This window comes from Corylus avellana, chromosome 2 (assembly GCF_965113065.1).
Source record: "Corylus avellana chromosome 2, dhCorAvel1.hap1.2, whole genome shotgun sequence".
Taxonomy (NCBI): Eukaryota; Viridiplantae; Streptophyta; class Magnoliopsida; order Fagales; family Betulaceae; genus Corylus; species Corylus avellana.
In genome coordinates, this window is record NC_142491.1 from 33310614 (window position 1) to 33332426 (window position 21813).

A 21813-nucleotide genomic window follows, 5' to 3' on the forward strand; every position below is an offset into this window, starting at 1 on the left:
TTAGATCATGCGGACCTTGCAAGAAAGGAATGCCAAGCAATCTGTCATGCAGGAAAGGAAAACAAGGTTGTACACAACAAAAATGGGTAAAAATTGTCAAATGTATTTAACACAAGAACTTATGTAGTTTTTGTTTAATTATTTTTCAACGTAAAAGTAAAAGATAATATTGGAGACTTGAATTCTTTAAATGGTTAAAAACTCATCTATTACCGATTTCCTTTGAACCTGTACATTTTTAAGTAAGACAATAATTAAGTAAAGAGAGAGTAATTTGGTGTAAGTAGTGTCATTTTTGCTCAGTTAAATCGAGATATATAGTTGAGTATCATTTTGCTTTCTATAACAGTTTAAGGATTTAATCTTTCTTTTTTTCTTCAAAATATTAAATTCAATTTCTTTCATTTGCGTTAAGTCAAATACTATATTTCACGAAAAAAATTGATAGGAAATAGTTCAGATCTTCAAATATGTTCTTCATTTCTACTTGGAATTAAGATACGGAATTTATTCTTTTATATTAGCGAATAGTTATTATTTATTTATTTATTCTAATAACCTTACAGCCTGGGACACTAATAACCTTTGTGGCCTAATGAAACTCCTTCTTTTCTTTTGAAGGTAAAGTCCCAGGAATAGGTCGAAACTTATTTAGAGGAAATATATTGGATTAAGAAGTAATATATCTTTTGTCAAAGTAACCAAAAAATTTAGAAAAATAAAAAAATAAAAAAATAGAAAGCGTAAAAACATCTAATGAATTAGCAATTAGCAACATGAGCCAATTGCTGAAAATTCATCAATCATCCGTATAAGAAAATCAAAATAGAAAAATCATCACCTCCAATCGTTCGTCAAACATTAATGAGCCCCAATAAGGGTTTATCTTTTTAATCATAGGTATTCTTTCATGAGCAGCATGGGCAAAAAGACCATAAGTAGGTACATAATTTTGAGCGCTTCATTATTTTCCTATTGACGATACCTGGTTCGAAAGTCGAAATGGCCATCTCAACAAGAAGTGGGAATTGCATCCATATGAACAGGGTAACAGAAACACTTGCCAAACAAATGGCTGGAATGAAAGTTCATGAATATTCACGTAACATAATTCAAAGAGCAACAGAAAATGCTATCATCATGGTTGCAATGGAGAAGAAGAGTGGAAAGACCTATTATCATCTTTGACAGCAAGGATTTCAGGAAATCTTCCTCTAGGTAACGTGACGTAAGAATTCCCAAAAACATTAAGACTGAGGTCAAAGAAGAAAAGAGCGATATGGAATCGGATATTATGAATAGCATTAACAGTTTGTCCTTGGAGAACATTGGGGATCCTGTATTTTGGTTATTACTGCTTGGAACTGTAAATGCTGCAGCAAACATAATGGTGACAATAAGAGGGCCTACCACTATACAAGAAGTTTCTGTGTTCTTCATCCATTTCTCTCCCTTTTTCATCAATTTCTCGTGGCTCTCCGTAAACAATTCTTTGGGAGTTTTACCATCTTTGTTTTTTCTTTCCTTATGATAGGGACGGACAATGCTCTCCATCGCCTACATTTGTTAAACTAATCTTATAGATAAAGGCTCCCAAAATATAAATAAAATTACACTTGGTCAATATTCATATCATATTATTAGAGAGAATTTTATTTCTCGATGGAAGGAATAAATATAGTGCAGTACTAATTGAAGGTACTTAACATAACCTATAAATAAAGAACTTTTGTATGAGAATAAATGTATAATTAGACAAAAATTAGAAGAAACTTCTCTCTCTAAAATTTAACTTCGATCAGCATTTACGTAGTTAGGGATTTCTGTTTCAAATCAAGAACCAGCATCAACAAAAATGAGTAAAGGTATGTCTAAATTATTTTCCACTGCATATTCTTATGAATTTATGTTTTAATATGACATATCACCTTCATTCACTCTCCAAGTGCCACTCCCTCGACCAATAACCCATTCTCTCTTCCCTTTGCGACGTCGCTCAAAATTCAAGCTTTTGAGGAAGAAGTAGTACTATTCAAAGTCCTAATAGAAGCCTTATTGTTCCTAAAAGTCCTATTGTATCCGAATCAAACTGGGTGAAGTGGATTGGATTTTGAAGCCATTGTATGGGTATGTACTAAGTTTCATAGTTGATATATATATATATATATATATATATATATTAGTGTACTGTTTTAGAAAGTTCCAATGCTAATTTGTTATGAAAACTTCACTTGACTTCCCTGAACTTCCATTACTTTTACAATGTCTTCAAAAATTCAAAAACTCTTAAATTCGTAAAACAAACTTTAAAAAATTTGCAATCTTACCCATCTATTAAATACTAACAGATGGATGCGAAATTCTCAAAATTTCCTTGTATTAATAAAATTTTAATAATAATTTAAGAGTAATTTTGTAATTTTATTGAGTTTATAGGGGTATAATAGCAATTTTATGGTTTGTCGTTGTAATTTAACCCCAAATCGTATTGCGAGGGGTGAGATTTCAAAAAATTAAGAGTTTTAAACTTTATGAAAGATATTGCAAAAATGATAAAAACTTAGAATTGTTAAGTGAAATTTTCTCTAATTTGTTCTTTTACGGTATAATGCAAATATAACTAACTTAACTAGGTCATGGCCAGTGATGGATCTAGGGGGGGGACCCATATGCGCCCGCACCCCCCAAAAAAAAAAAAAAAAAAGTAAAAGTAAAATAGGGCCAAATTTGGCCCTATTTTTAATTTTTTTTGCCTTATCCAATAAATTTTTTTTGGCCCTATTCTTAATTTTTTTTGGGCCATACCCCTTAATTTTTTTTATTTTTATTTTTTTTGCTTTCAAATGCACACTTTTTTTGACCCTTATGGTAGTCTTTAGTTCATAAAAAACAACCAAAATATACTTTTTTTTAATAAAAAAAAATTTCTAAAGAACCCAAAAAAAAAAAAAAAATTGGTTGGCCCCCTCCCATAAAATTTCCTGGCTTCGTCCTTGGTTGTCGCAAATGTTGAGCTAGTCTAAAATTCCATGTGGTGCTCAGAGATGTAGCATATTATGATACTTGGGATTGGGATAAGTTGTGAACATATTGTATGAGCATATGCAAAGTCAAATTTTAGTTGTATTTTAGGCCAAACTAAGTAATATAAATAAAATTAGTGAGCTCTAATAATTAGTCATTTTGAGGCATCACGTAGATGTGTTTAACGAAGTCATCATATATGGTTTTAGAATCAATATAGTAATGCCATATGGACGATGGTACTGTAGCTCAGCATATTTAGCATGAGCCTTTAAAATGGCCTCAAGCATTTGTATGGGAGAGATAATGATATCTTGGATTGGATTGTACAGGTGTTGTATATAGGGGCACATTAATATTGACTTGTCCTAAATATCATATGTATGCCACAAACAAGATTAATATAAAGTGAAAATGTATAAGAAAAATATAAAGTGAGGGAGGTACCTTATACCATTGTAGTTCTTTTTGCATTTGAAAAGCTACACCAGCTGTGCGATTAACCAAAGTGGAAGGTGACAACTTTCCCACCTTATGTAGTATATTATTATCTTGTTTATCATAGCCATATGCTTGATTATTATTCTTGTCAACCCCACATATAAGGCTAAATATTTCAGCTTGACGATGAAAGATAGCTGCCCATAATGCATTTATAAAACATTCATCATCATTGCCGCTCCACTCAAGTAGTTGTGGACTTTCTTTGGCTATTTTATCAACAAATTTTAAAATCCCATCCTCCATAGCATAGAAGATGGCATCAGAACCTTTACTGTCCTCCCATTGATCAGAATCAAAATCTAACAACTGCTTGCAAATGATGCTCAGAAGTTCATTAGCTTGGACATGGATCAACTTTCTTTTTTTTTTTTGGTAACAAACTGCTTCATAGAAAACAAACAAACAGACAACAAAACACATCCCTCACTAAGAGGGGAGGGTGGGGGGTGGATCTTTTCCACTACAGATGGGGATGGAAAGGGGGGGGGGGGGGGGGGGGAGAAAGAGGAGAAAAAAGGTGAGAATGCAATCAGAGAAAACTCTAACCGCGGCCCAATAAGCCACATAATGGGCACAGAAGTTAGCACTTCTATTAACTTTCATAGCCTCCCATTGAGAAGAGGGAGGAAGAAGGGATAAAACATCAAAAATTAAACCATCTATTTGCCAATCCAAAACAGTGGAAGGTTGCTGTAAAGAGGAAATAACAATAGCAGAAACTCCTTCTAATACAAATTTTCCTAGCTTCAAAGAGTTAGCCAATATTGCAGCCAGCAAGGCTGCTTGTGCTTCACCATAGGTGGCCTCACAAGGGGGGCTGAATTGATACAAACTCTTGGTGATGTAACCATTAGAATCTCTGCATACAGTAGGTTGGACAGAAAATTGCTCTCTAGTAGCAGTGTCGAAGTTAACCTTGAAACTGCCTAGATGGGAGGGAGACCAACTTTCTCTCATAGGTTGAGAAGTGGTTTTCCAAGCTGCATAGTGATCTAAGGATAGCCTCATGATATTGTCAGCAAACTTAGAAGCTTTGCGGAAAACTCCACTGTTCATAGCTTGATTCCTGGAAAACCAAAGAGTATCACACAGCACAGTAGCAAAAATTTGAAAAAGATGAGTGTCAACTAAAGGGATACCAAAAGATTTGTTAGGAGAAAGAATTATGATGATCCAATTAGGAAAGGTAAGAGCTAACCATTTCATAGAATCAAGAGGCCAATGGGAAGATCTCCAAGAAATTCTAGCAAAAAAACATCTAAAAAAGAGGTGATGGAGGGAGTCTTCTTCTACTTTGCATAAAGGACAGATTACGTCTGCTTGGGAAATGGGAAACACAACATTGATCCTAGTCATGGAGGGGACAATGTCCCAAGCAACTTTCTAGAGGAATAATTTTAGTCTATCCATCAGCCTAAGCTTCCATAGGGCTTGCCATTGGGTGGGGGTTAAAGGAGAGGAGGCTGTGGAGATCCTAGGGGTAGTTATGAGCGTGTAAGCAGACTTAGAAGTGAACAGACCAGAGGAGGAAGGAGTCCATATGTAATCTTCAGAAGAAGAATGAGAAATCCTGATTTTCTGTATCTCCCTAGCACTAGAGGAATCAAAAAGGTAATTTAACAAGGAAATGTTCCAAGAGGCTTCAGAGGAATTAAGGGTGTAGGAAAAGAGGTCAGTGATCAAAAGATTAGGGAGAGGCTGAACCAGATGAGGAGAGGGAATGGGGAGATAAGAAGAAAGAGTGGGGATCCAAGGGGAGCTCCAGAAGGGGAGAGAGGATTGTTTGTGAATTTTGAGACAGGCACCTTTTGAAATGACAGAGATGGAATTTGTGATGCCTTTCCACAGCCAAGAGGAAGAAGAAAGGGATGAGGGGGTGAGGAAAGAGTTAGAGTGAAGATACTTACCTCTGAGCTGGGCCACCCACATCGTGTTTGCATTGCATAGGAGCTTCCAGCCAAGCTTTGAAACAAGGGCTAAACTGACCTCTCTCATTTCCTGATTCCCAATCCTCCCAAGTCTTTAGGGAGGCATAAGGAATCCCAGGAATCCCATGCTTGTAGAGATAGATTTCTGGACTTTGTAGGAGGGAAACCCCAACAAAATTTTTTGAAACTTCTATCCAACTGAGAGCAGAAGAAAGGGGGAAGCAAGAAGGTACTCATTGCATAGGAGAGAATGGTAGCAGCAACTGATTTTATAAGAACCAATCTGCCTGCTTGGGAAAGGGTTTTGGCTCTCCAACCCTCCATCCTACTTAACACCTTATCAAGGATATAATTGAAAGCACCTCTTTTCGAGTTTCCCAACAGAATAGGTAGGCCAAGGTAAAGAGATTTAGTGAGGTTGGAAGTGTATGCACTACAAGAAACTGACTCATCAGGGGCGACTTATTAGGGGCGACTTTATAGTCACCCCTAATACTCAACTATTAGGGGCGACTTTTAAAAGTCACCCCTAATAGTCAATTATTAGCGTCCACATAAAAGTGGACGCTAATAATGGGTCGAAAGGTTGACTATTAGCGTCCACTTTACAGTGGACGCTAATAATGGGTCGAAAGGTTGACTATTAGCGTCCACTTTACAGTGGAAGCTAATAAGTCGACCCTAATATACACGCGGGAATTATTAAAGGGGCGTGAAAAATTTAAGGGGCCAAAAAAAAACTTTTAGCGTCCACAATAGTCGACCCTGATAGTACACCAATAGCGTCCACTTAAGTGGACGCTAAAAGCTTAAAAAAAATAAAAAAAGAAAAAAAAAACAAATAAAAGATCAATAGGGTCGACTCTCAAAGTCGACCCTAATACTTAAGTATTAGGGTCGACTGTGTCGACCCTAAAGGGTACGTAGAAAAAATTAAAAAAAAAAATTAAAAATTAAAATTGATGAGCAATAACGCTGAAGATATATTATTAGGGTCGACTTTCAAAGTCGACCCTAATGGTTAACTATTAGGGGCAACTTTATCGCCCCTAAAGAGTAGGTAAAAAACAATTAAAAAAAATTAAAAATTAAAATTGATGAGCAATAGCGTCCACTAAAAGTGGACGCTGAAGACGCATCATTAGGGTCGACTTTCAAAGTCGACCCTAATGCTTAACTATTAGGGGCGACTTTATCGCCCCTAAAGAGTAGGTAAAAGAAATTAAAAAATTAAAATTGATGAGCAATAGCGTCCACTAAAAGTGGACGCTGAAGATGCATCATTAGGGTCGACTTTTAACTATTAGGGGCGACTTTATCGCCCCTAAAGAGTAGGTAAAAAACAATTAAAAAAAAAATTAAAAATTAAAATTGATGAGCAATAGCGTCCACTAAAAGTGGACGCTAAAGATGCATCATTAGGGTCGACTTTCAAAGTCGACCCTAATGCTTAACTATTAGGAGCGACTTTATCACCCCTAAAGAGTAGGTAAAAGAAATTAAAAAATTAAAATTGATGAGCAATAGCGTCCACTAAAAGTGGACGCTGAAGATGCATCATTAGGGTCGACTTTTAAAGTCGACCCTAATGCGTAACTATTAGGGGCGACTTTATCGCCCCTAAAGAGTAGGTAAAAAAAATTAAAAAAAAAAATGAAAAATTAAAATTGATGAGATGTGCTTGAATCTTCTGTTACTGCAATCGATCGTAGTAACAGAAGGTTCAAACCCAATATTCGAGTACTAAAATTGTGTATATATCACTGCATTTGTTTGATCGATCATGATAGGATCAAATGATCGATCAAACTTGAAACAATTGAAATTGAAAGATTGATCGAATATCCGATCAATCATAATTAATTAGTTCGATTGATCGTGATAGGATCAAATGTTCGATCAAACATCCGATCGAACCCAATGAATTAGTTCAATTGATCGTGATAGGATCAAATGTTTGATCAAACATCCGATCGATCCTAATGAATTAGTTCGATTGATCGTGATAGGATCAAATGTTCGATCAAACATCCGATCGAACCTCATGAATTAGTTCGATTGATCGTGATAGGATCAAATGTTCGATCAAACATCCGATCGATCCTAATGAATTAGTTCGATTGATCGTGATAGGATCAAATGTTGGATCAAACATCCGATCGATCCTAATGAATTAGTTCGATTGATCGTGATAGCATCAAATGTTCAATCAAACATCCGATCGAACCTAATGAATTAGTTCGATTGATCGTGATAGAATCAAATGTTCGATCAAATATCCGATCGAACCCAATGAATTAGTTCGATTGATCGTGATAGGATCAAATGTTTGATCAAACATCCGATCGATCCTAATGAATTAGTTCGATTGATCGTGATAGCATCAAATGTTCAATCAAACATCCGATCGAACCTAATGAATTAGTTCGATTGATCGTGATAGGATCAAATGTTCGATCAAACATCCGATCGATCCTAATGAATTAGTTCGATTGATCGTGATAGGATCAAATGTTGGATCAAACATCCGATCGATCCTAATGAATTAGTTCGATTGATCGTGATAGGATCAAATGTTGGATCAAACATCCGATCGATCCTAATGAATTAGTTCGATTGATCGTGATAGGATCAAATGTTGGATCAAACATCCGATCGATCCTAATGAATTAGTTCGATTGATCGTGATAGGATCAAATGTTGGATCAAACATCCGATCGATCCTAATGAATTAGTTCGATTGATCGTGATAGCATCAAATGTTCAATCAAACATCCGATCGAACCTAATGAAGTAGATCGATTGATCGTGATAGGATCAAATGTTTGATCAAACATCCGATCGAACCTAATGAATTAGTTCGATTGATCATGATAGGATCAAATGTTCGATCAAACATCCGATCGATCCTAATGAATTAGTTCGATTGATCGTGATAGGAACAAATGTTCGATCAAACATCCGATCGAACCTAATGAATTAGTTCGATTGATCGTGATAGGATCAAATGTTGGATCAAACATCTGATCGATCCTAATGAATTAGTTCGATTGATCGTGATAGGATCAAATGATCGATCTTAGGGAATTAGTTCGTTTGAATTGTAAACATTCAATTAAGCTATTAATTATTTATACAAAAAAAAAAAAAAAAAAATCGTGTGAATAGTTTTTTATTCCTTGAAAATGCCTTTTATATACTTAAAATTGTTATAAAATTTCAAATTTAACCTGCATTTAAAATTAAAATTACTTTAAAAAAATGAGAAAATTACGGTTTACTCTCCCAAAGTTGACAGCGTTTTTCAATTCAAACACCAAAGTTTCAATTTTTGCAATCTACCCCCACAAAGTTCCAATTTTTTTCAATTCGACCAATATTATCCCAAAATTCTCATATTGCCCATAATTTTTATTTTTATTTTTTTATTTTTTATTTTTTAAAAAAAAAAACAAATTTAGGGGTACAAAAATGGCTAGATGGCCAAAGGGGTGGCTACGGCTACCCTAATTTTTTTTTTATTATTATTTCATGAAAAAAAAAATATTAGGGGCAATATGGGAAGTTTTGGATACAATTGGTCAAATTGCAAAAATTTGAAACTTAACTTTGAGAGGGTGGATTGCAAAAATTGAAACTTTTGTGTTCAAATCGAAAAACGGTGTCAACTTTGGGGAGGTAAACTATAATTTTTCCAAAAAAATTGTGAGTATAATTTTTTTTAAAAAAATAATTACCCTAATCAATCAGCGGCGACTACGTAGTGTCGCCGCTGATTAAAACTCATTAGCGGCGACTATTCAATGTCGGCGCTAATTGAGGCTCAATAGAAAATTTTTGCGCCAACAAGTGGCGCGGTTTCTGAAATTTTCGAACAAAAAATTTTCCCCAAACCCTCAAAAAGACGAAAATCCCTAAAATTTTCCCCTCCCTCAAAAGCACTCAGCTCCCTCATCACTCTCACTCTCGATCTCTCTCCCGCTGCTCTCCCTCGCTCACCCTCTCTCTCACTCCGGCGAGGTCTTCGGGTCATACTGGTTTTGTTGTTCTTGTTCATTTTATTGTCATTGGTTATCATAAACTGCTCCAATTCGTTATAGTCATACTGGTATTCTTTAGGAAAATTTTCATTTTTCACAGTTTATGTAGTTGGCAAATGCAAATTCTTTAGAGTGATTCTGCTTCTATTACCAAGGATGCATCGTTGTAGTGCATGGGAGTGTATTTTTCAAACTCTAGACGAGAGATTTTCATTGGGAGTTTATTTTTGAAAATCTAGATGATAGATTTTCTTAATATTTCCCTTTTCTGGGCTTTACCCGTGGATATGTGGTTTTCAGTTATGGAGATTTTTTTGGTGCTAAGAAGAAAAAGGCTGCCAAACAAAAATAAAAATTGAAAGATGGGTCAGAAGAGTCAGACATGAATGATGAACAAGAAGATGATAAGGCATTTGAAAATAAGGTATTGTTTATTTCTTTACAGTTCAACAAAATATGTGTGTGTCTTGCTTATTAGTTGTGAAATCTCATTCACAAGCATGAATTTTAGTTGAAATAAATCTGATTTATCTATATTTTATCCAAAAGCCTGGACCGAGCAGGGAGATGTAATATTGTTATTTTGAAAATCTATTGTTAGAGGAACTTGCATGGGTTACAATTGAAGTGAATGTGGATATGACTCAAATCCTTGCATCTATGGTTTATAACAACAGGTAACTGCTGCAAGAAGGCCATTGAACAGTGCATTAGAAGTTGATCTTGATTTTGAGCACAACAAGAGACCTGCCCCTATAATAACCGAGGAGGTTACAGCAACAGTTGAAGATTTGATAAAGAAAGGATCATTGAGGTAGACTCCATTCGTTTAGTACATATTAGTTGGTATTCCACTATTATGTCATCAAATTATACTTTTATTTAGGCATTAGACAAGGTTAGTCATATGACACCAGGAAAAATAGGAAGACATTGCCTTCCGTTTTATTTGACATTACTTATTGCAGCATTAGTCGCTGTTGTGTACATCTCTCCAGGATGCTAATCAGGAGCAATCTTGCTATGATGTTTTTAAGGGCAATTTGATGATGTTCAAAAGGCTCCTGCGTTGCCCTCTAAAGCACCGAGAGAAGTTAAAGAGTTGGTAAATATTGTGTACTGAAATTAAGTCAATTTTGTGGTTTGGTTTCTATCTAGCATTAGTCATGATGTTAGAAATCACTTATTCAAGCACTTTTCCTGTTGAAATATATTTATGCAGGATGAGAATAAGTGCAAGAAGAGTCTTGCTGAAATATGAGGTTTGTATTTCCCGACATCATTCATTATGGAATTACTCTCCCTGCCCCACCTCTCCCTTTTGTTTTGCCTTAACTTCTAATTATGTACAACTGATCTGTAATTTGTAATCTTTAGTTATGAAGTCAATAATATGGTTTTTTCTTCCTTCAATTACTTAAAGTTGCAAGCATTATACATCTATCTTTTTAATTATTTGCAGGAAGAATATGTTCAAAAGACAAATCTGGGGTCTGATCCCTTGACATTAAAGGATAAACAAAAGCAAGAGGTACAAATGATGCTCTATGAAAGACTCGGACTTTGAAACTTCCCATTTAATAGTCTTGTCTTGTCATTTTTTTTTTTCTTTTCTCCTTCCATACTTGATTTTTGAAGTTGTTGTCTTTGATCAGGCAAGCATGTTGTTCAAGAAACTTAGCTTAGCTTAAAGCTGGATGCTCTTTCTCATTTCCGCTTTGCTCCCAAACTTGTATGCTTCTCGATCTCAATCATTTTAATGAACATTTTAGGCATTATGTCATGAACGTTTTGTGTCCATGTCTTTGTTTCTTATGTGTTGTTTTGGACAACTTATGGAGGACATGTCTATAAATGTAAATGTCCCTGCTCTAGCAATGGAAGAGGTAAGGAGTCTGCCCATCTTCACTTCAACATTTAATTTGCTCCTTATTTAGCAAGCAAGTAATACATGTAGGCATGACTTCCATTGGTCTCAGATGCCGCTATGCTGGCTCCTGAGGAAGTGTTTAGCGGCAAAGGTGACATTAAAGAAGAAGCTGAACTTACACAGACAGAGAGAAAGAGGAGGAGAGCTAAACAGAAAAGGGAATTTAAAGGTAAGCTTGGATATTAGGTTCTTTCTCTGATTCTTAAATGCCAATTTTCTGTCTTTCTCTTTTGGTCAAATAACTACTACTGGTCTTGACATGAATTTCCCTTCTTAATTTGGAGATAATCGATCAGATTGTTACCATTCATTACAACCTTTGTATAGTTTGATTTTATTGTCATTTCTTGGAGTGCGATCGATCTCAAAATCTCGAAAACCTACTGACGTTGCGATCGATCGCAGAATTTTATTTTATTTTTTGGATTTTTTAGGACGATTAGGGTCCACTTTAATGGTTAACTATCAGCGTCCACTTTAATTTGGACGCTGATAGTCAATTTTTGAAAATTTTTTTGGACCATTAGCGTCCACAAATTGGACTATTAGCGTCGACTAATTCTTTCGTTTACATCATCTTTAGGGTCAAAACATTGCGCCTTTTAGAGTCGATAAGGTAGACGCTAAAAGTGATCATTAGGGTCGACTCTAAGTGGACGCTGATAGTTAATTTTTTTTGAAAATTTTTTAGGACCATTAGGGTCAACTTTGTGGACGCTAATGGTTAACTATCAGCGTCCACTTTAGTTTGGACGCTGATAGTTATTATTATTATTATTTTTTTAAGGACCATTAGGTCGACAAAGTCGACCCTAATGGTTAACTAAAAGTAGACGCTAATGCTTGACCATTAGGGTCGACTTTCGCTTCCGTTTACATCATCTTTAGGGTCAAAACATTGCGACTTTTAGGGTCGATAAAGTGGACGCTAAAAGTGACCATTAGGGTCGACTTTTAAGTGGACCCTGATAATCAGACATTTGATTATTAGGGTTGGACTATTAGCGTCGACACCTTTAGGGTCGAAAAGTCAACACTATTGGCAACAGTGTCCACTTTGTCCACTTTAGGACCTTTAGGGGCGACTTTGAGTCGCCCCTAAAGACCTAATTTCTTGTAGTGATGGAAAGAGGGCTAAGATGGAGGAGATGGTAGAGGGGTTAGAATTTTTGCTAAACCAGATGGAGGACTTGGTTGTGTTAATCAACTAACCAGACCATCTACAATACTTCTCAAGGCAAGAGTTTATGCATATGGCTTCAGAGAGGTTAGCTCTACCAAAAATAAGCAAGTCGTCAGCAAAAAGCAAATGGTGAATAGCAGCATTGTTTCTAGATATCTTCAAGCCTCTAATAGAACCTGTTCTGTGCTCTCTGAACATCAGTCTTGAGAAAACCTCTGTGCCAAGGGTAAAGAGGAATGGAGAAAGAGGATCTCCTAGTCTCAAAACCCTCTCAAGGGAGAAGAAACCAAAAGGGCTGCCATTCAAGAGAATGGAGAAGGAAGCAGATGAGATGCAAGCTCTTATCCAAGTAATCCAAGTAGAACAGAAACCAAGTTTCTCCATGATAGCAAGAAGAAACCTCCATTCCATTCTATCAAAGGCCTTCTCCATGTCCATTTTGAGAAACAAAAACCTCCCTCTACCTTTCTTGCTCTAAAAAGTATGAAGGAGTTCATGAGCCAGTATGGTGTTATTATGAATATTCCTATTGGGGATTAAGGCCGACTGAGTTGGGGAGATAAATTTATAGAGAAGAGGTTTTAATCTATTGGCCAGGATTTTTGAGATGATTTTGTAGACAATGTTACAAATACTAATGAGTCTAAATTGATGAGCAGAGTGAGACCCACTAACCTTTGGAATGAGGGCTAAGAAAGTGTGATGTTGCTCCCTAGGAAGGTGATTATTCTTGAAAAGGTTCCAAATAAATTTCAGCACATCTTCCTTGACATAGCTCCAGTATTTCTTGTAGAAGAGAGCAAGGAAACCATCAGGACCCGGAGCTTTGAAGGACCCAAGCCTGGCCAGAGCTTGAATAACTTCCAATTCAGTGGGAATGGAGCAAATGGAAGAATTATCCTCCTCAGTGACAACATGAGAAAAGAAGTCCAGCATTTCTACTTCAATAATAGGGTTAGAGGTGGAAAATAGAGTGGTGAAATGATTGGTGAAAGTTCTCCCAATATCTGCCCTTGAGGACACCCAGGCACCAGAATCTAACTTGAGAAAGTTAACAGCATTAGATCTCCTTCTAATGAGAGTAGAGGTGTGGAAGTATTTGGTGTTAAGATCCTTACAAGTCAACCAAGAATCCCTGGATTTTGAACACCAAAGAGTCTCTTCATGCTTGAGAAGCTGCTCTAACTCAAGCTTCAATTGATTTTCCTTATCAAAAGAGATTTTACAATGAGGAGATTGCTGAATTAGATCAAGCTGAAGAAGAGTGGCCTTTATGTTTTTCTAATGTTTCCAAAGTGAGAAGCATTCCATTTCAGTAGGGCATTTTTGGTATGTTTAAGCTTTTTAGGAAGATAGATGGCTGGATTACCATAAACAAGAGATTTCCAAGCAGTGTCAATCACTTTACCACAAGCGGGGTCTTTGGACCAAAACTCGTCAAACCTAAAAGGTCTTGGGAGGAAAAAGGAGTGGTTGTTTGTGTTTAGGGAAATGGGGTTGTGATCAGAATTGAAAGCAGGGATATGAAGGAGGGAGTATTCAGGGTGTAAGTGAATCCAATTTGGGGAGGCTAGGCCTCTGTCTAGTCTTTCTTTAATGATAGCAGGTCCTTGTCTATGGTTATACTAGGTGTAAGGGTTTCTAGCAAACCCAAGATCAATCAAACCAAACTGATTAATAAAATTTCGGAAATAGCAATTACCAGAATTGACAACAGGCCTACCACCAAGTTTATCTGACTGATTCAAAATAGAGTTGAAGTCTCCTATACACAGCTAGGGGGCCTCAAAAAATTCACCAACAGAGGTGAACGAATCCCAAAAGGCCTGTTTGTCATTTCTGTTTAGGGCTCCGTAGACATAAGAGAGAATCCATGGAGAGTGTGGGGGATCTGAGTAACACCATGCTGAAATGTTGTTCTTGTTTGTGATGAAGCAATCAAGATCCACACCTGGCCACCAGGTAACAATTAGACCACCACTAGCACCACAAATAGCAACTTGAGACATAAGAAAGAATCCATGTCTGTTCAAAGTAGCAGAGACTTGCGGGGGGGAGATTTGGTTTCAGAAAGAAAGAGAACATCTGGGGAGTGATCACAGATTAGCACTCTCAAGCTACGAACTGCAGCAGACCTGGAGAGCCCCCTGCAGTTCCAAGATAGGATCTTCATTGATGCTGGGGAGGCTTGACACAGCCTCCCTTCAACTTGACATCAACTTCAGCAGCCTCCACTGCTGTAACCATTTTATTTTTACCTTTTCGAGCTACTTTGAACATTGTTCTAGCTGGGGTCTTTCCAGAAAGACCTGGAGCAAAGGGCAAAGAATAGTCTTTTGGTTGAGGTGTGAGAGTTTCTTGCTCAGAGGAAAACCCAGGACCTTTTTTTGAAGGGGTGAGCAGGTCAATGGTTCTCGTTCTTTTCTTGTTCTTTGGAGAGGAAGAGGGAGAGCTGGGGGAGGAAGTGGGGGAACTGGGGTTAGAGGGCTAGGTTTCATCTGTGATGGTGAGAGAGGGTATTTTAGGGGAACATAAAGCTTTTTTGGAGGAAGAGAGGAGCTTTTTGGCGGGAGTGACCAAAGGTGCTGCGGCTGTTAAAACCATTGGGATAGGAAAGGAGTTTTGAGTAGGCTTAGGCTGAAGATTTTGGGTTGAGAAGTCTAAATGGGCTATAATGGGCCTAAGAGGAGTTAGATCCATTAAAGAGGGATCAGGTGGTTGGTTGGATTCCAACGAATTGTTAACAAGGAGGGGCATGGGTTTTTGAAAAAGTGAAAGAGCATTTAATGGAATGTGGAAGGGTGTGTCCATGTTTTTGGTGGTAGGGGAGGTGGGATTGCTGACATGTTTAGTAGGATAAGCAGTTTGTGAGAGGTGGTGAGCTGACTTTGGCGTGTTTGGGGAGGGCTTGGGGTATTAGGATGTCAGGTTAGAGATAGGTTTGAGGGAATGTTCAGGTTGGCTAGCATTGGGAGGGGTGCTAGATATTTGGAGCTGGGTTGACTCATGGCCTCGGTGTAACTCGTGAGAAGAACCAGGTTGGGGTGTGTTTACTGTACGATGATCAAAGGGTTAAGTGGGAAGAAGATTGGAGAGTATATTGACTTTGAGGGAGGATTTGTACCTGGCAGGAAATCTATCAGCTTGAGCTGTTAGGCAAAAGAATTGTTTGTGCCTAATCAAACCATAATCAGTGCAATAAACATCGAGCCTTTCATACTTAAGGCTCACCCATGTAATTTCACTATCAGGTCTAGTAAAAGAGAAGCCAGGTTTTAAAGGCTTCGAAGAATCAATCTCTACCAAGATTCTGAGGTAGCTACGAAAGGTGGAGGAAGCACCATTGACCTCATCTACTTTCAAGAGATGACCCAAGCCTTTCCCAATGGCTACAGCATTTCTGGAAGTCATGTTGCAGAGAGGCAGCCCATGCACTTGTATCTAGAAAGGAACATCTTTCAGGGAAAGTTCTCCTATGGTAGCAGTTGGAGACCATTTTTGAAGAGCAAGAAGTGAACCATTGACATTCCAGGTAGTCTGGTCGAGTATCCTGGTGATATGCTTCTGTTTTGAAAATTTGAAAAGGAATAGGTTTGGTCCTAGCATAGCAAAGGAGAAGGGAACGGTAAAGGGCCAGGCTTTGATGAGAGAAGCATTGACAGATTGATTGTTATGGGTTTTCTGAGAAATGATATGCCCTACAAGGGGAAGATATTCATCAGTAACTTGCTCAAGGGGAAGAGTTTCTAACTGGGGGGAAGGGTCCTCCCAGGATAAAGCTTCTGTTTGGGCAATGAGAGATTCCATTTCTGTTTGTGGGGGATCCATGAAGGAGGGAGCAGGGTTGTGAGTAGACTGAAAAGTTTAAGGAAAGAAGAAGAAACAAAGTTTCTAGAGGAGCTCAAAGAGCGAGTTTTTTACGAGAGAAAAATTTACCCTCACAAAACTTAATGAACATGGATCAACTTCATGTCATATAAATCCTTGATTCCTTTGTCAATAATCAAATCAATGCCAATTTAACTATATTAAACTATAAATAAAATCGACAAATAAAAACAAATTCAAAAAATTAGTAAAGATATTAATCGAGTGGATGCAATTCCCTTTGTTTGTATTTGCTCAAATTAAAAAAAAAAAAAAATAAATAAATAAAAAAAAAGGAGGTATACCAAATATTTTAAGGAGCTTCACAACTATATAGTTGGTGCAATAGAGCTAGCACTGCAAAATAAAAATGAAATTTGCTCAACCAAACACTTTAAAAATGAACAATGTCAATATGTTTATTATTCAAAATAGAACCGACCAATGTGTAAGTGTTCAAAATTACATTTACTTTTTCTAACAAATTAAAATATCTAAATAACCTCAAATTTTGCTGCAAAGGAAGCATACGAAGAGATTAAATCTACCAACACATTTGACAAAATATATGGTGGCATGAAAAATTATTGAGAAGCGCAATAGAAACAAAATATCCGGATTTCATTAAATTGACTAAAGTACCCTTGCAAAGAACTCCCTCTTTTTTTCATGTTTGAACCATAAAAAGACAATTTGGACATTTCAAGTCCAAAATTTATACTGTGTGTCATGCGCTTTTTTCCATTATTTTTGTCACCAGAAACAAATGGAGGAATCTCTTTCCACCAAAATAGTAATGTCATAAATGTAAATAGGATATTATTTCTAGGTGCAGGACGAAGCCGGACATTTTGATGGGAAGGGGTCAAATACAAAATATAACAATCACAGAGTTTATCTCTTCTGTACAATTAAAGGAGCTCTGTTTTATTAAAATGATTAAATCTCATATGAAGTTAATTAAGATGAATTCAGTCATCTAATTAATATTCTAACAAAAGTTACTTTAAGGAACTATGACCAAAGTAATTTATGCATTTATATTGCCAATAGAGAAAGAAAGATAGTAATTCAATTATTCTTAACTTTGATGGAAGTACTGAATCATGATTTTAATCATCATTTAAAGTAATTATGACAAGAGATAAAAAATGAAGCTAATTCCTTAGGGAATTAAAGAAAGTTTAGGCACCATCATACATGATTCGAGAATTTTTACTGGATTACTTTGGCATTTTTCCACGCTTTGATTAATATTCATACGAATTTCCTTGATGGCACGAGCAGGTCGAATGTGTATACCTTCCACCCAATAAGGTCAATGAATATCAAGTAAGAAGTCAGTATTACAGTTTATATGTGTCTCGCATGAGCAATTTAATTTCTTTATAGCAACACAAAGAGATTAAATAAATAACTAATAGACCTCTTACATTTGGCTTTGCCCTATTGTCTATATATGTACTACCTCTCAAGGCGGAGTAGCTTGTCTACTCGGTGCTTTTTTGAGGCTAATTAATCCCAGTATATTAAGTTTAAAGAAAAGCAAAGAAAAAAAGAGATTGTACTAACACTTGTGGATCCATCGTTTCCAAAACACCAGCCAATTTTCACTCAAGAATGCAAAAGGACTAGAAACCAATGCATACAAAGGTCTGCGATCATCTTCATCCCTAGCAAGAGCCAAACTTGGACAACGCTCAATTAAATCCAAAGCAAAATCTGGGGTGTAGAAAAAAAAAAATCAAAACAAAAAACAAAAGGTGAAGTATATATATTGAGAAGATTTTGAAATATCATCCGAAATAGTGGGCCAACATATAAATAGACGGAGAATTGTTACCTAAATTTCGGGTGTATATCGGTAGTTTTCCTTATCAATTGCATCAACTAGAGCTGTGTCCCCATATTTATCTTTTACTTCCAATTCTTGTTCCGACATTATCGCCACTAACTTCTCCACTATATGCTCATGCTCAACATCAACAGCAACGTGAAGAGCTGTTTCGCCGAATTTGTGATTTTCAAACCCGCAGAACCGGGATGGCGCATAAGGAATTCCTCTACAGTGATCCAATCAGCCCTCCGCACAACCTTTTTGAAGTCCTTTTGGTCAACATTAATTTGGTTCCAGTTTTGCGCAGCCTTTTGGAAGGCCTCACGGTCAACATGAATTTGGTTCCATTCTGAGATTAATATCTAAAAGGTGATTAGAATTAGAATTAGAATTAGTAGCACTATTAGCTCAAAATTTAAGTATGATTTATCTAAAATCTAATGGTGATTTTAAAAGACACATCAGCTTTATAAGGATTTTAGGAAGATTTTAGGAGGATAAAAAGATTGTACTTAGCATTATTCGCTGAGTAATTATATTTTACTAGATAATTATTCATTACCCGACCATAAAACCTGGGAGAAACAATTGTAATAAAGATTTTAATAAAAAAAATATTAATAAAATCGACACATTGAACAAGATTAAACAACAATATTAATTGTTATTATTCTAAGTGTTCCAGATGACTTGAATACAATTCTAATTATGTATATATAATCTCATGGACACCCTTAACCATTTTCTTGCACCTCTATTATACTACGTGGCAATTTTTTTTTTTTTTTTTTTTTCATGTGTTTTAGCTGTGTTTGTTTAAAGACACCACTAATGCTACTTGCAATTAGCGGGAGTTTCGATTAACCACCACTAATTGAAATTAACAGCATTTGCTAGAAAAAAAAAAAATGTCCCAAAAATGTGGTTGAGTATATAATATTTTTTTAATATTTAAAAAAATAGGCGAAAGTCTACCTACCTCCTTTAAACTAACACTCAATTTATAATATCCCTCAAAACTTTCAGTACTGATAGTATCCCCTTAAACTACCAAAAATTGTCAATGTTCCCCCAATGACGAAACTACCCTTAGTAAAAAAAAAAAAAAAAAAAAACTTAAACATCTAGAAAAAAACCTAAAACTAAAATAAATAAATAATAAAAAAAACCAAGGGGTTGCCAAATCTAAAAAAAATATATATATATATATATATATATATAAAGAAAAAAATTAAAATTTTCGATTATTTTGTTTTATAACTTTTCTAAATAAAAATTCTGCTTAAAAAAAAGTTCGTTTAAGAAAATAAAATTTTTGTTTTTTTTAAAACAGAATTAGTAAAAAATCGTTTTTTTAAACAAAAATTTCCGTTTAAAAAAAAAAGTCGTTTTAAAAAAGTATTCGTTTTTTTAACAATTGTTTTTTTTTTTTTAATATAATTTTTTTTTTATTATTTTTTCTAATTTATAGGAGTATTTTTATCTTATTGAGAAATATATAGGGGCATTTTTATCTTTTTGCTAACCTTGGGAGAACATTGACAATATCTAGGTAGTTTAGAGGGACATTATCACAATTGAAAGTTTGGGAAGGGACATTGTCAATTGGATGGTAGTTTGAAGGGGGTATGTGGGCTTTATCCAAAAAAATATTACATTTATATATACACTTTAGTGGCATTTATAAAAAATACTGCTAATTTTATAAAATTTTAAAATAGTATTTTTCAAATGCAAAGAGTGTAAGCCAGTGATAGAATACGTACAAGATGTAACAACAAAGAATCAATATAATTAATGGCAAAAAGTGATCGATCAACTAAACCAGATTATGAGCTTACAACAAATTCATTCATGCTATTCAAATTGAATGATTTTCAACAAACCAGATTATGAGCTTAATAACACATGCTAAAACCGATTGAACTAACGGTTTTCAACTTGTGTAATTAGTAGTCTTCATGGTGAACCCCCAAGTGTTAATGATTAAAGGAATCATCATTAAATTTCAAGACCTTATTTAACAAGATAAATATTATTTTTTTAATACATGTTCATAATTATTATTCACTTGTAGATTTTTTACAAAACACTAAAAAAAGAAAACTCAAAACTTCATTTACCTTTATAAATGCTTTTTCAACCAAAACACATAAACCCCCACTTAAGAAGGGTTATCAATAGACATCATATTATCCTCATTTCATCCTCAAAACAAATGTGGCATGCATTAGTACATGAAAAATCGATTTTTTGATTGGAGAACCACCTTACATCAATTTTAGAAGATGAGAAAGTGATATTGAGATGACTAATATAGAATTACTTTATCAAACAACACCAAAGCTTTCTTTGACTAACTTTTAACAGGTCACGGTTTCAGGGTAGAGCTTCCAAAATTTTAGTTTTTTTTTGCGGTACTACTCATTTTAATACTAGAAAATGTGTCCCTTCCACATGAAATCTGGATATATAACATGTAAGGCCATGAAGTTCTTTTTGCTCCCAAGCCTTAATAGCATCATCTTCATGTCCATAAGGTTTGCTGGTTTCTTCAACTATGTCCCAAAGATCATGGGCCATCAAATGGTCTTTTACTTGAACACTCCAATTCACATAATTATCTTTGTTAAGAACTTGAAGAACATCTGCACTCAAAGCCATCTTTGTTTTGAGCATGTATGTGCATTAATGAAAGAGAGAGAGAGAGAGAGAGAGAGGGAGAAAGGGAGAGAGAGAGAGAGAGACCTGAGCTAGTATTTTTATGGAGATACTTTTTTGCCAAAGTATTCCATACAACTTTAGCAGAACGAATCTCCCTAATCTCAAGTGATGTCTCCGGCTCGCATGAATTCTTGATCACATGTAAAGCCTTGGAATTCTTCTCACTCCAAGCATGACAAACAATGTAGTCATCTTCTTGGTTAGGAAGTTCGGTGGTTGCTTCAGCTATGTCCCAAAGATCATGGGCCTTCAAATGCTCTTTTACTTGAACACTCCAATTCTCATAATTATCTTCATTAAGAACTTGAAGAACATCCGCACTCAAAGCCGTCTTTGTTTTGAGCATATATGCATGTGCATTAATGTGAGAAAGAGAGAGAGAGAGACCTGATCCAGTATCTTTAGGGAGGTATTTTTCTGTCAAAGTATTCCATGCAACTTTAGCAGAACTAATCTCCTTAATCTCAGATAATGTGTCTGGCTCGCATGAATTCTTGATCACATATAAAGCTATGGAATTCTTGTCGCTCCAAGCCTTGAAAGCAGCTTCACCATCTTCTTGCTTAGGAGGTTCTGTGGTTGCTTCAACTGTATCCCAAAGATCTTGGGCCACCAAATAGATTTGTACTCGAATACTCCAATCCACATAATTATTTGATCCGCAAAGATATTCAAGAATAGCTGCACGCAATGTATCCTTTACTTTCATGTTTAATCTGTTGGTACCCATATCCAAATGGTGTTAGGATCTAATGATCAATTAAAGACATTAAGAG

At 35.8% G+C, this 21813-nt stretch overlaps 2 pseudogenes; one reads left to right on the forward strand and one right to left on the reverse strand.

Annotated features, from left to right (window-relative positions):
- Nucleotides 1-908: 908 nt before the first annotated feature.
- LOC148587663 (uncharacterized) lies at nt 909-21746 on the reverse strand (annotated as a pseudogene).
- On the forward strand, nt 9670-11770 carry LOC132162119 (M phase phosphoprotein 10-like; annotated as a pseudogene).
- Nucleotides 21747-21813: the final 67 nt, after the last annotated feature.